Consider the following 14598-nt stretch of genomic DNA (forward strand, 5'->3'; position numbering starts at 1 on the left):
CAATAATACCTAACAATGTAAATAATGAATACATAACAATGTGCATTATAGTGAATACATAACATTTCCAGAAGGAAAACGTTGGCTACAGAAATAGTTGAAAAACAATGATATAAAGATTGTCACAGTGATGAAGGAAGGAAAATATTGCTAAAGCTGGGTGCAACCACAAAGCTGCCCCAGATCACTTTGATAAAAAGAAAACGTTATGAATAGGAAGGGCAATCCCACTAGCTGTGCCCATTTCACTTGATTTCTTTTCGTTGATATTTGCATGAAATCAGGCTTAGTTTTTGTCCTTCTGTCCTTCCCCAGACTGGAAAATATTCTTTCCATCTTTCTGCTTGATGAGATCAATTACTAGGCAGCCGGCATTACAGGAAACGCTACACCATCATTTCATGGGCTACAAATCAAAGTCAAGAAAGGGAGAAGATCAGGGAGAAAGAAACTCTATCACAGTCTGTCTTGGGGAAGAGGGCCTCCACCAGAGGTTCTTCTTTAGATATTTGCCAGAGGAAAAGAAAACCACCACAATGAACCCAAAATAATCCATAATTTGGAGGTGGGAAAGGTATGAAGTTAACAAAGTCCTCGTTTGGAGAACCCCAGTCCATAATCAAGGTTGCTACTCCAGGTTGGATCTAACGGCCAAGAATTTGGACCTTGCACTCCAAAGGTCCAGAGTAAGCAGCAGGTAAGATAGACAGGCTTTGTTGTAAAGTTCTGTCTCTGAGACTGCAGACAAGCCGGTCTCTCAGGCGTTCCTCTAAGGCAGGGGTGTCAAACTCAATTTCATTGAGGGCCGCATCAGCATTGCAGATGCCCTCAGGGGGCCGTGTGGGTATGGCCTGGGTGGGCGTCGCCTACTGGGTGGGCGTGGCTAGAGTGGGTGTGGCCTACTGGGTGGGCGTGGCCAGCTCTACATCGTTGGCATCAAGGGTGCCTATGGGGGCCTGGGCAGGAGTGGGACAGATCTGAGGGTCTCTGGCAGGAGGAGGGTCTCTGGGCCAGGGCCAAGGCAGGGGGTGCCGTTCCCTCACTGTTTCCAAGATGGCTTCATGGGCCACATGAAACCACTTCATGGGCCGGATCTGGCCCCCGGGCCTTGTGTTTGACATGTCTGCTCTAAGTCCTAAGCTTTTAGGCCTTCCTCTGCAATCTGGTCAGTGCATAGATAGTTTTCTACCTGTGAGAGGTAAGACGGCCAGTCTTCTGGATGCTTGATGTCGAACTCTCTGAGTTTTCCGACCTTCAGCATCTTTCTTGATTCCGATGCTCACGGATCCTGCTTTGAGTGCTCAGGAATGCTTTCTCTGAGCACGCGGCCGCTAGTGTAGCGTTATTAGCCGGCCTGGAGAGGGGGGGAAAATGCCTCTTCCCACCAGCGTGTCGTGCCGACCCCTTGCTGACTTAAACTCTTTCAGGCAGTGAAGCAGGATCCCACCTTTGTTGCCACTGTTATGTCATGGGCTGGGGTGAGCAGGAATGAATACAGACAGTTATTCATAATGCAACACATCCTTTATTAGTTATGACAGAGCTTAACCCGTGCAGTGCCCAGCCACTAAATATATACAGTATACAGTCCCACCCTCTAGCAGCAGCCAATAGAATGGAACCATGCTTACCCCCAAGGTAGAACACTTGCAAGGCTGGAGACGGTCTGTCTAGGTTTCAAGGGAGCCTTGGCTCACGTGGTGTGGTACCACAAGCTCAGTACATAACAGAGAGAAGCAACCTAGAACTAAGGAGAAACTTCCTGTCAGTTAGAACAATTAACCAGTGGAACAACCTGCCTCCAGAAGCTGTGAATGCTCCAACACTGGAAGTTTTTAAGAAGACAGCCATTTGTCCGAAACAGTATGGTTTCCTGCCTGAGCAGGGAGTTGGACTAGATGACCTTCAAGGTCCCTTCCAACATTATTGTTGTTGTTGTTGTTATTAACTAAGAAATCTGCCACTAAGGTGGGAGACCTCTTTCAGAAAACAACTATTGGACATATAAATAAATACATAAATTCTCTTGCAGCATACTATTTCATTTTACTTATCAGTTGGATTGAGAAGGACCCCTCATTATCAAATTACTTCTGCATTAATACAAAAGATTAGTTTTCTGGGCCACTTAGGAGAACTTTGATTGAAACCTTGATTGTAGAAATTAAGCCAGCAACATTTCCCCTGGCATTGCTAGATCTTTGCGAGCAGCGTGGATGAATAAGGAGCTTGCTTACCATCTTTAAGCTCAGTTGTAAAGGGATCAGAAAAGCATGCTCCTTGACATGTAGCCAGAATAAAAGAAAAAAAGAGCCATCAGAGAACTTAGCGGTTGTTTGAGAAACTGGCTGTTCAAAGTCTTTCTAATGTCCTCTTTCATAATATGAGGTTGTTCATGAACTTTGGAAAAAGCCCTCTAGGTTAAGTTTGCAATCTTGTGCAAGTGTGCATTTGAACTCTATTACACACAGGGTCAACCTAGAACATCTCCCTCCAGAATACTTGAATATCTCAGCTGGGGGAAAAACTCTCTTTTGATGTCATTGGGACTGAGCCAACTACAGATGGAGAGAGATTTGCCTTACTCCCACATTGGTGGTATCTGCCACTTTTTCATGCCTTCTCCCACTCGTGCTGCTTTTTGGAGGGAAAAGGGACAGTCCTGACTCTATTCCTGAGCTGATATGTCCCCCATATCAAAAAATGTGTTTCGGCATTTGTGCATCTACTGTTAATCCTTCTAAACAGCTAGAAAGTAAACAAAATGCAGGAATCCTTGCCCACATAGTACATCAGGAAGGTTTGGGAATTACATTCATCCCACATACTACAAAATGTAATTAATTGGTTATGTGATCCCCTCCCCCCCTCTTTTTTCTCTTCTGGAGTCCTAAAGTAACATCTTATAGCACTCAACCTTCATTTCTTTCCGTATTTCTATCTTTATTTTGACTGTCCCAAAGGGGCCATTTCAGTCCTCCAGCCACTCTCGTCTCCCCTCCAAGTCAAACTGAGCTCTGGCTGTGAATAACGAACAAACCATCATACTTACCGTCTTGGCTTTGAAGCTCTTGGAAAGGAGGAAGGCCAAGAAGCAGCATCTCTCTCTGACGTAGGCAAGGAATCGGCTCCTCCAACTTATGCAAAAACCAAGACCGCCCCTTGTGCACCTTAACCAAGAATTCTGTGTGAAAGTTGTGCCAAAATATCCACTTCCAGAAGGAAAACGTTGGCTACAGAAATAGTTGAAGAACAATGATATAAAGATTGTCACAGTGATGAAGGAAGGAAAATATTGCTAAAGCTGGGTGCAACCACAAAGCTGCCCCAGATCACTTTGATAAAAGGAAAATTTTATGAATAGGAAGGACAATCCCACTAGCTGTGCCCATTTCACTTGATTTCTTTTCGTTGATATTTGCATGAAATCCAGCTTAGTTTTTGTCCTTCTGTCAGCTGCCACCTTATGCTTCTGCTTCGTTGTGGTGACAGTTTGCCATGAACTCTGGGGAGAGGGGGGATGCTTGGGGGAAAGCCAAAGTAACAGCTGTGTCTCCCTGAGATGCTGCCTTAAGGTCACCTGGCTGGGAGAAAAAAGCAGCTGCATACCAACCTGAGCTTCAGGTTGTACCGGAGTACCTTAGGGAACACCTGCTGCCGGCATCAAGCTCCCTGCGCCCTGTGCGTTCCCACAGAGAGGGCCTCCTCAGGGTGCCACCGATCAGAGAATGTCGATTGGTGGCCCCCAGGGGGAGGTCCTTCTTTGTGGGCGCCCCGGAGCTATGGAATCGGTTACCGGTTGAGCTCCGGATGGCGCCCGACCTTCGCTCCTTCCGTCGTGATCTAAAGACATTCTTATTTGAACAAGCCGGCCTGGCCTGATGGGAGATGGGGGGGTTTATTGTTATTTTAATATTTGTATTTACTGTTTTTAGTTGGGCATATATTTAATCCCTTTTAACTTTTGTATCTCTGTATTTTTTATGCTTGCCCTATTCACCGCCCTGAGTCCTCCGGGAGAAGGGCGGTATATAAATAAAATTATTACTATTACTAATTATTACTATTCTGGAAACATCTTGCCTGAACCTGATTGGTCATTGGGGTGGGAAGGGTCAGTGATGGAAAGCATCTAAGGGAGGGAAAAGTTGAACTTAGGGATTTTGGCCCGTGATTCTCAGTTCTGGTTAGACTTGACAGCTATGTGCCTGACTTCTAATAAAACTATTCCTCTCCCAGTGAAGGGAACCAAGGATGGTTTTTACTTAGAGGTTTAAGTAGTGGCAGGTCTGATGCCTTCCCTTAAATCTCTCCTTCTCCTGGCCTTGGTTACTGTAACTATCTCTGAAAAATTAAATTTAGCCCACACCTTAAAAGCATTTTAGGGAGAACCCCTATTTTGGAAGGGAATCCTCAGGCTATGGTCAAAAGAGTCAAGACTGATTCAAAAGAGTCAAGATTCCCCAGACTGGAAAATATTCTTTCCATCTTTCTGCTTGATGAGATCAATTACTAGGCAGCCGGCATTACAGGAAACGCTACACCATCATCTCATGGGCTATAAATCAAAGTCAAGAAATGGAGAAGATCAGGGAGAAAGAAACTCTATCACAGTCTGTCTTGGGGAAGATGGCCTGCACCAGAGGTTCTTCTTTAGATCTTTGCCAACGGAAAACAAAACCACCACAATGAACCCCAAATAATCCATAATTTGGAGGTGGGACAGGCATGAAGTTAACAAAGTCCTTGCTTGGAGAACTCCAGTCCATAGTCAAGAGTGGTACTCCAGGTTGGATCTGACGGCCAAGAATTTGGACCTTGCACTCCAAAGGTCCAGAGTAAGCAGCAGGTAAGATAGACAGGCTCAAAGAAACCTCACATTAGAAAGATGATGTAGTGGCCAAGTGTTGATTTGTGTTATTGCTTTTGTCAGTAAAATGAAGCTTATGAGATGGTCAGCAGAAGCTAAATCCATTCTAGCCTGTAGGAACCATGCAAAGGTCACGGAGACTAACAGTTGATGGGGGGAATGCTAACCATTTTTCCTGCCCCAGTTCCAGTCTGAACTGAGCTCCCCAATCTGGGCCATTTGCAGTAATATGGAAGCTCAAGTGTAGCACTTTGAAAAAGTTTTCCTACAGTTAAAAAATAAATTTTCCTTTCTTTAAATGGCTGACTTAAAACGCAGTCCACCTGTCTATGCATTGACAGACAGTCCAACCAAGAGCTTTAGCCATCTATCAAAACTCACCCTGTCTTGCAGTGAGTTAAATGAGCCGGGTGCGACCTCTTGAGAGACCCCTGTCACCATTCCCACAGCTTCTTCCCACCAGGCCCCCCTGACAGTTCTCTCCCTGCTTTTCATTCTTCCTACCAGAAGGTCCTGCAAGGGAGAATCCAGAGCCCTGTGTAGCCTTCACCCGTGGCCATCTCATCCCTTTGCAATGTGAGTTGGATTGTTTCCTGGGAGGCATGAATGCTACCCCGATGCTTCCTGCCAGGAACCTAAGGGAGAGGAGAACCCCGAATCTCATCCCAGCAAGATATGTGGCGGACCTTTCCCCCACCTGACACGAGAGAACTGAAAACGGACAGAACAGGGAAAATTCCTGCCCAGGTGCAACATTCACTAGTGCCCAGAATTGTCTCTGTTTCTACTCCCAGCATTTTATTTACATAGCAATCAGAAAGGTAATCCCAGTGCAACCAGTAACGAAAGGGCCCAGGGTAACTACAGGTGGTCTTTGAGTTGCAACCACAATTGAGCTAAAGATTTATGTTGCTAAGTGGGACAGTTGTTAAATGAGTTTTGCCACCATTGTTAAGCAAACCATTGCAGTTGTGAAGTTAGTAACACGGTTGTTAAGTGAATCTGGCTTCCCCATTGAGTCTGCTTGTCAGACGGTCACAAAGGGGAACCACATGACCCGGAACACTGTGACCATCATAAATAGGAGCCGGTTGCCAAGTATCGGGATTTTGATTACCTGATCATGGAGATGCTGCAACGGTCGTAAGTGTGAAAAACAGTCATAAGTCACTTTTTCCGTCCTGTTGTAACTTTGGTCATTAAAGAAACTGTTCTAGGTTGGGGACTCCTTGTGTGCCATCAGGAATGTGCACGAAAGTGCTTTGGTTATTTTAAGTTTTTGTCATTCTCTGAGAAGGGGGGGAGTCCGTGTGGCCCCATCTGCAGCAATGAAGCTATTTGAGTGTATGTTCCAAGCACAACTATTATATGGTGTAGATCTGGGACCTTCTCTTAGCTTTGCACCACTGCAGTTGTTTAATCCCAGTTTCCAAACTTCTACGTTTCCCATTGCATCTTCAGTGCAGGCGAATTCATGGAGGCTGGAATGATGGGAGTGAAGACCAGAATAGGCCATGGCACATTAAATTCTTGGCTGAGACCAAAGTTCCTTCTCCAGGTTTATCCTGCTGAGCTCCAGACTATGGGCTTCAAAGAGCATCAAAGATTATATGCTTATCTATTATTTATTTATTTATTATTAATATTTCTATACCTGAGGGATATATTCAGTTTCATTTACATGTGAGCTATCTATTGTGCTCCCTCTATGTCATGGGTGGAGAACTAACTAGCCCCTTTATGACTTGTGGACTTCAACTCCCAGAATTCCTGAGCCAGCCATGATACCAACAGTAGGCATCAATCCTACAAAATTCACATTCAAATTTTCTGTCTTTAACACAGTAGTTATTTAATAAAACGAAAAGAGGAGAAAAATATTGAGATGAGGGATTTATTCAGGTTCATTTAAACAGAAAAGACTTATTCAAGTTCATCCATGTGAAGAGATGAGAATCCAAGGTTATGACCAGTGTGCTATGGCAAGTATATTCTATGCTACAGCGGCCATGGGGGGTCCAACACAAAAGTGATCATATTGACATGTTTCTGGATTTGCCACTGTTCTGCATCCCTCGCGTTCGGCATCACCACTAAATCTTTGATGGGGAAAAAGGGATGGGGGGAGGAGGAAGAAGAAGAGGTTATGGTCAGTCAAAGGTGGCCTTCATTGGCAAGTACCTCTACGGACCTCTGCCACCTTAGAACTGGCAGAGAATTATTCAGTCTTCCTGGGGGAAAGGTTGATTCATCCAAGGTCTGATTTGATTCTAAACACCCAGGTCTTGGACATTCTCCTTTGCCTAGAGAAATCTCAAGGGTGGGACAAGTAGCAATTGGTTTTGAATGTCCCTGTGTTTTGTTGGAGACATGCAAGCACGACCAGCAGGGTGGACAAAGTGTCAGTCTAAGTCAGTGGTGGGATTCAAATATGTGAACCACCGGTTCTCTGTGCGGATGCCGCTTCCGGAAGTCCATTCTGGACCTGGGCAACAGAAAATTAGCTACCGGTTCTGCCGAACTGGTGCAAACCGGCTGAATCCCACCACTGGCCTGAGTGTTCCCCAGTCCTGATTGGCCAGGAGAAAGGGAGGAAAGCAGGGAGAGATTCTGCTCCTTGCCTGCCTCAGTTTCTCTACTCCCTTCTGCACCCAACCATCCTGGGTCTCCCCATAATATTGCTTGCTCAGCATTGGAAAGATAACGATTGTACGCTGCCCAGAGTGACCTTGAGGTAAAATCTGAAGCCTATAAATTTTGTGAGTGCATAAATAAATAAATCAAATTGATATTTAAGAAAGACAAACATCTACCTCAACTTCCCAGACAATAAGGGTCAGTTGTGTCTCCATCATCGCCAAACGGTCTGCCCAGCTCGTGTCTACCTCTAAGGACAACTGAGCAAATTTAACATCCCAGCAAAACCTGACATGGTCCCCCACCTCCCCCTTACTCAGGAGGGATCTGTAGGGCTTCTGGTTCGATCTCTACAAATGCAATAAGCGCAGAGAGGCAATTGGACTTTTCTATCACCACAAGGCATGTCCTAATATGCCCTCTTATTTCTGCTTGGTTGGCCTCACTCAGTGTCTTCTTCAAGCAGTGCTCTAGGTATCTCTAATACAGAAGACCCGCATAGAACGTTTATTCATGGATACGTATCCAGGAATATGTGCTATCTTAAAAAACGCTTCTGGCTTATCTTAGCGGAACACGTCAGAAAATTATAATATCTGATGGTTGCGTGGAACCTTTTCTTACTTTTCACAACACTGCATTCCATCTTGACGGCACTCACAACTGAAGCAATGAGCTGTTTTCCAGGTGGACCCAATGAGATGCGTTTTCCGATCATATGAATCAACACATGTCCTTTGCAGCATTCTTTTACCTAAGAAAAAAAAGTCAAGTTGAACTTGCAACTGCACTCAAATTGTCAAACTATACTGAGCAACCTTCTCGTAGAGTTGGAGACAACTTTCAGAAATCTACTAATGGACAGGAACAGGCAGTCCTTGACTTACAACAGTTTGTTTAGTGACAATTCAAAGTTACAGCAGCACTGAATGAAGTGACTTCTGACCATTCTTCACACATGACTGTTGCAGCATCCCCAAAGTCATGTAATCAAAATTCGGATGCTTGGTAACTGACTCGTATTTATGACGGTCGCAGTGTCCTGGTGATTCCCTTTTGTGACCTTCTGACAAAAAAGGTCAGTGGAGAAGCCAGATTCATTTAACGACCATGTCATTAACTTAACAGCTGCAGGGATTCACTTAACAACTGTGGCAAGAAAGATCGTAAGATGGGGCAAAATTCACTTAACAACTGTCTCACTTAGCAACTGAAATTTTGGGCTTAATTGTGGTTCTTATGTTGAGGACTTCCTGTATATAAATTCTCTGCAATTGCTACATACCATTTTATTTTATTTTAATTTTATTTTATATTTATTTATTTATTATTTTATTTTATTTCATTTTTTATTTCATCTTATTTTTTATTTTATTTCATTTCATCTTATTATTTTATTTTATTATTTTAATGTTATTATTTTATTATCTTATTTTATTATTTATTTTATTTTACTTGCTTTGAAATGATGATCAAATGACTTCTGCATTAATATAAGGTGTTCCCTGGCCCAGTCAAGAGACATTTGACTGAAAATTGGGTCAACATTTAATCAACATTTCTCCTGGTGTTATTAGACATTTGGAAGCAGTACAATGATTTGTTCAGAAGAATAAAGAGTTAATTTACCATCTTTATTTAGAGAAAACTCCCCAGAGCACTTTTCTCCTTGGCATGTTGCCAGCATGAGAGAGAAGATGATCAGACCGAAGAAAACTTTCTGGAAAATAAGGAAAATAAGAAAATGTAAACCACCAGAGAACTTAGTAGTTGTTTGAGCAACTGACTGTTTAAAGTTTTACAAATGTCCCGTTTGATCATAAAATGTTGTTCATGAACTTTAGGAAAAGGCCTTGGGTTAAGTTTACAATCTTGTGCAAGTGTGCATTCGGATGTCTGTTGCACAACTGGGTCAACCTGGAAGATCTCCCTCCCCTCTTTGTGCCAGCTGCACACAATCCAGGAAACCCGAATATCTCGGCCATTTGTTCATCTCCCTAGAAGTCCTCAGCGTGGAATGTCTTTCAGTCCTTTCCCCCTCCAGAGGCAAAACTCTCCATTGATATTTTTGGGATTCTCTCTCTCTCTCTCTCTCTCTCTCTCTCTCTCTCTCTCTCTCTCTCTCACACACACACACACACACACACACACACACACACACACACACACACCTCCCACCCATGATGCTCTGGGGCGGAAAAGTGGCAATCCTAACTCTGTATTCTGTATTGATATGTGGCCCACACAATCCTTGCCCATATAGTACACCAGGAAATTTTGGACATTGCAGCCATCCCACACATCTTCATATATTTCTGTCTTTATTTAATACTTATAATGTGCAGAACCATCCCCTTATTATTTTAACCTTAGCTACGACTCTGGGTTCGGCTGCGGGAGAGTGACTGTCCCAATGGGGCCGCCTCATTCCTCCAGCCCTTCTTTTCTCACGTCCAAGTTAAATTGAGTTCTGATCCTGAATTTTTTAAAAAGGCATTTTACTTACCATCTCGGCTTTGGGGAAGACCCAGGAAAGTCTTGGTGGGGAGGAAGGAGAAGGAGCAACACCTGTCTCTCTCAGGTCGGCTCCTCCAATTTAAACGAAAACCAAGACCGCCCCTTGTGCACATTAAAAAAAAATTCTGGGTGCAAGTTGTGCCAAAAAATCCACTGCCAGAAGGAAAATATTTGCTTCCTGAGTAGTTTGTTTGTTTTGTAGATGTGATGAAAGGAAAGTATTTCATCAGCTTCAGATCAACAGGGCCAGAAAAAGATCAAACTATGGAGAGACTGAACATCTCCAGCAGAATGTGAGAAGTTGAAACAGCCAGATGTGCAGCCTTCTCCTCAGTTTACCACAAAATACCCTCTGCCCATCTTGAGTAACCGGGAGTGTAGACCACCAGGTGACTGACTATCCTACTCTAAGAAGTGGGATTTTGCTTGAGGGGAGTTGCATGCTCTCCCATGGATCTTTCTGTTGAAGGTGCATAGAGCTGCTTTGCTCCAGATCTTGGTCCTTGCTGAGACAAGATTTCCACTTTCCAGCTGTTGGAAGAAAAGTCTTTATCATGGTTCCATCCAAGCTGGGAATAAACATGGTGACTGCTTTAGGAAGAAGGTTGTAGTTTATTGAAGTGGAGAACCAGACAGGAAGATGGTCTGGCAGAAAAAGGACTGAACACGTGTAGGAAGTGGGTGTCATGTTTCCGACGTATGGGCTTTTCAAGTGACTCTGAGGCATTGTTTACCTTAAAAGTCCTTTATTAGCCTAATACTTGCTAAAGCCTAATGCTTGCTCGAAGGAAGCTGGAATCTGAAACCTCCGCCCCTTGCACAATATATTAAAACACAATTCTCCACCTTTCTAATTTTGTCATTAATCATATTCTCCAATTAATTTAAAGAATCAGTTTCCCTTCCGTTAAAACCCACCAAGGCCTTACCTTCCTTAGTTAGAGAGATGGCCTTGAAGGTGCAATCCTACTCATTCCCCCTCCCAACCTTTTAAAGCAATACACAAATTTAACCTATGAAATGGCTACTTCTTCATCTCTTGTCAAGCAATAACATTCGATGTTAGCAGCGTTGACATCTGGCCCCCCTTACAAAAAGGACAGATCCTGTAATGTAAGCAAAACACAAAACACAAGTTAGGAACTGGCTTTTGGTTTGTTGGGGTGTTTCTCATAAAACCTTTTGATAAGTCTGTCAGCTTTCACATCAGTAGATTTCACCCAAATGGCTTCAGGCAATTTATTTATTTATTTATTTAATAATATTTATATACCGCCCTTCTCCCGAAGGACTCAGGGCGGTGAACAGGGCAAGAATAAAAAATACAAAGTTACAAAAATTAAAAAAGGATTAGATATATGCCCACTAAAAACAGTCAATACAATATTAAAACACCAATAAAAACAACAATAAAAAACCCCACCAATCCCCCATCAGGCCAGGACGGCTTGTTCGAATAAGAATGTTTTTACATCGCGGCGAAGATCGGGCGCCATCCGGAGCTCCACTGGCAACCGATTCCATAAATCCGGAGCGCCCACAGAGAAGGATCTCCCCCTGGGGGCCACCAATCGACATTCTCTGATCGGTGGCACCCTGAGGAGGCCCTCTCTGTGGGAACGCACAGGGCGCAGGGAAGTTGATGCCAGCAGCAGGTGTTCCCTTAGGTACTCTGGACCCCTGCCATGTAGGGCCTTAAACACCATTACTAGTACCTTGGGTACTAGTAATGGGTATCCCTTCCATTATACTAGGTATTGCAATTTTCCGTTAAAGATTCTAGAGTCAAGAATACATTTCACTTCATAATGGGTCTGACCTGCTATCACAAGGGGTCCAGGTGCTTTCTTAAAGTGGAGGTTCGAAAAGGTTTCCACAATGGAACACTGGGTGAATTTTCCCCCAAAAGTCTGGTTAGTTTCAATTTTACTGTGACCGGGTTGATGATTTTCACAATGGGGAAAGGTCCCAAGAATTTCGGTCCCAATTTCTTATTGGGTAGTTTAAGGCGTAAGTATTTCCCCAACTGGGAATCTTCTTTGGGGAGCTCTCTTTTTGTCAGCTTGCTTTTTGTAGGTCTCAAAGGTCTTTTTTAAGGCCACCCCTGAATTTTTCCAAACTTCTTCCCAACCCCTCACCCAATGATCAAGAGTCTGGGAAGCAGAGGGTAACTGAGGGTATTCCGGTATGGGGTTGAATTCTTTCCCTGTGGCTACACGGAAAGGAGTGTAGCCAGTGCTGCTATGTACTGAATTATTGTAAGCCACTTCTGCAAAAGGGAGGAGGTCGGTCCAGTTTGTTTGTTGGTAAGAGATGTAGCATCTAATGTATTGTTCCACCATTTTGTTGGCGGATTCTGCGGCTCCGTTAGTAGCCGGGTGAAAAGCAGTTGATAGGCCTTGAGATGATCCAATTAATTTAAGAAAGTTTCTCCAAAATTTCGCTGTGAACTGCACCCCTCTGTCCGAAATTATTCACCTAGGGGCACCATGTAGTCAATAGATATGTTTTAGGAACAACTTAGTCAGGCGTTGAGCCGATGGAAGTCCTTTGCAGGCGATAAAGTGAGCCTGTTTTGAAAATAGGTCTATCACAGTCCAAATGACAGTATTTCCTGTACTGTAGGTCCACTATAAAGTCCATAGCTATTTCTTCCCATGGTTGAGAAGGTTCGGCCACCGGTTGCAGTAACCCAGGAGTCTTTCCAGGGATTCTTTTCATGGTGGCACATACAGTATAGCTCTTGACATAGTTTTCTACATCTTGTTTTAGTCCCGGCCACCAAAATTGCTGGCGAGTGAGATGTAGAGTTTTTAGATATCCAAAATGTCCAGCCTGTTTGACATCATGGCTGTGTTTGAGGGAATTAAGATGAAGAGCTTCAGGCAAGTGCAATTCCCCTCCCCCCTTGTAAGCCAGACCATCCCTGCATGTTAGGGATGTCTGATTGTCTTTAAACCATTGATCAGTGAGGAGTTCTCGCTTTATTTCTTTACCCCGGGGTCATCAGGATTAGTGGTTCTGCGAGGTGTAAGTTGGGCCGCAATTTGTGGACCAGGGATAATTGCCTCGTGAACTTTTGTACTGTGGCAATTGGGAGAGCACATCAGCTAGGAAGTTTTTTCTTCCTGATATGTACTTTAGAGTAAAGTTAAAATGGTTGAAGTACTGTGCCCATCATACTTGTTTTGGGAACAATTTGTGGGGAGTTTTTAGTGCTTCTAAATTTTTGTGATCTGTCCATACTTCAAAAGGCACCTTGTTCCCTTCTAAGTAGTGCCACCAGTTTAATAGCCCCCACCTAATAGCAAAGGCCTCCTTCTCTTAGATTGTCCATCTCCTCTCACTTTCAGTAAATTTCTTAGAGGTGTAAGCACAAGGTTGCAGGACCCCATTTTTATTCTTTTGCAATAACACTGCTCCGACTGCCACATCGCTGTTGTCTGCTTGAATTACGAAGTGCTCCCCTGGGTAGGGGTGCTTTAGGACTGGTTCAGCCGCAAATAATCTTTTTAAATTCTGAAAAACTTTCTGACAACTCATAGTCCATGCTAGTGGTTGGCCAGGTCGCCGTTTTCCTCCTCCCTTGCCCTTTCTGAGTAGTTCTGTAAGAGGTAGAGCAATCTCGGCAAAAGAGGGAATAAATTGACAGTAGAAGTTGGCAAACCCTTTGTGAGTTTTTGGGGGCTGCCATTCAATTATGATTTTTACTTTGGCTGGGTCCATTTCGATACCCTCATTGGAGATTCTATAGCCAAGATAATCTAATCGGGTTTGGTGAAATTCATATTTCGACAATTTGACATAAAGTTTGGCATTCAATAGTTTCTTTAACACTTCTCTGACCAGATTTATATGGTCAGTCATATTCGTGCTGTATATCAGAATGTCATCAAGGTATACTAGGACCCCTTTGTATAGGTGTTCATGTAGGACCTCATTAATCAACTGCATAAATACGGCTGGGGCCCCCTGCAGTCCAAATGGCATGACTTTGAATTGGGAGCTCCCCAAGGGGCAGTTGAAGGCTGTCTTCCACTCATCCCCCTCTTTTATTCTTACCCGGTAATATGCTTCTCTCAGGTCTAACTTGGTGAAGACGCTCCCCTTTGCCAGGTGGGTTAGCAAGTCTTTCAGGAGGGGGAGAGGATATTTATTTCCCACACTCACAGTGTTTAAGCCTTTATAGTCAACACAGAGACGTTTAGACCCATCTTTTTTTCTCCTTAAACAACACAGGGGCTCCCACAGTAAACTTGGCCCGTTCGATGAATTCCCCCGCTAGGTTTGTATCCACATATCACTGCATCTCCTCCATTTCAAGGGGGGACATAGCTTACATTCTTGGTCGGGGAGTTTGACCCCTGGCAACAGTTCAATGGAACAATCATTAGACCAGTGAGGAGAGAAGGTATTGCATTCTTTCTCACTAAATGCCTCTGCTAGGTCCTGGTACTTGTTAGGGATGAGCAGCTCGCCAGGTGGCCGTAAGGCAGCCATGTGCGCTTGCTTATTGGGTGGGCTAAAATCCCCTGTAATATCTGTTGAATCAATGGGGAGATCAGGCCCTATGG

General features: G+C 43.9%; 1 long non-coding RNA gene across 1 annotated transcript in view; it reads right to left on the reverse strand.

The window, feature by feature from the left end:
• Nucleotides 1–6867: 6867 nt before the first annotated feature.
• LOC310643790 overlaps nucleotides 6868–14598 on the reverse strand; it is a 64228-nt gene continuing 56497 nt past the window's right edge. Inside the window, exons 3-4 of the long non-coding RNA XR_014493156.1 lie at nucleotides 8132–8261; nucleotides 6868–6969 (exon numbers count right to left, since the gene is read on the reverse strand). This is a non-coding gene — a long non-coding RNA (uncharacterized lncRNA). The remainder of the gene's footprint in view (nucleotides 6970–8131; nucleotides 8262–14598) is intronic.

Source organism: Vipera ursinii, assembly GCF_947247035.1.
Source record: "Vipera ursinii genome assembly, chromosome: 8".
Lineage (NCBI taxonomy): Eukaryota > Metazoa > Chordata > Lepidosauria > Squamata > Viperidae > Vipera > Vipera ursinii.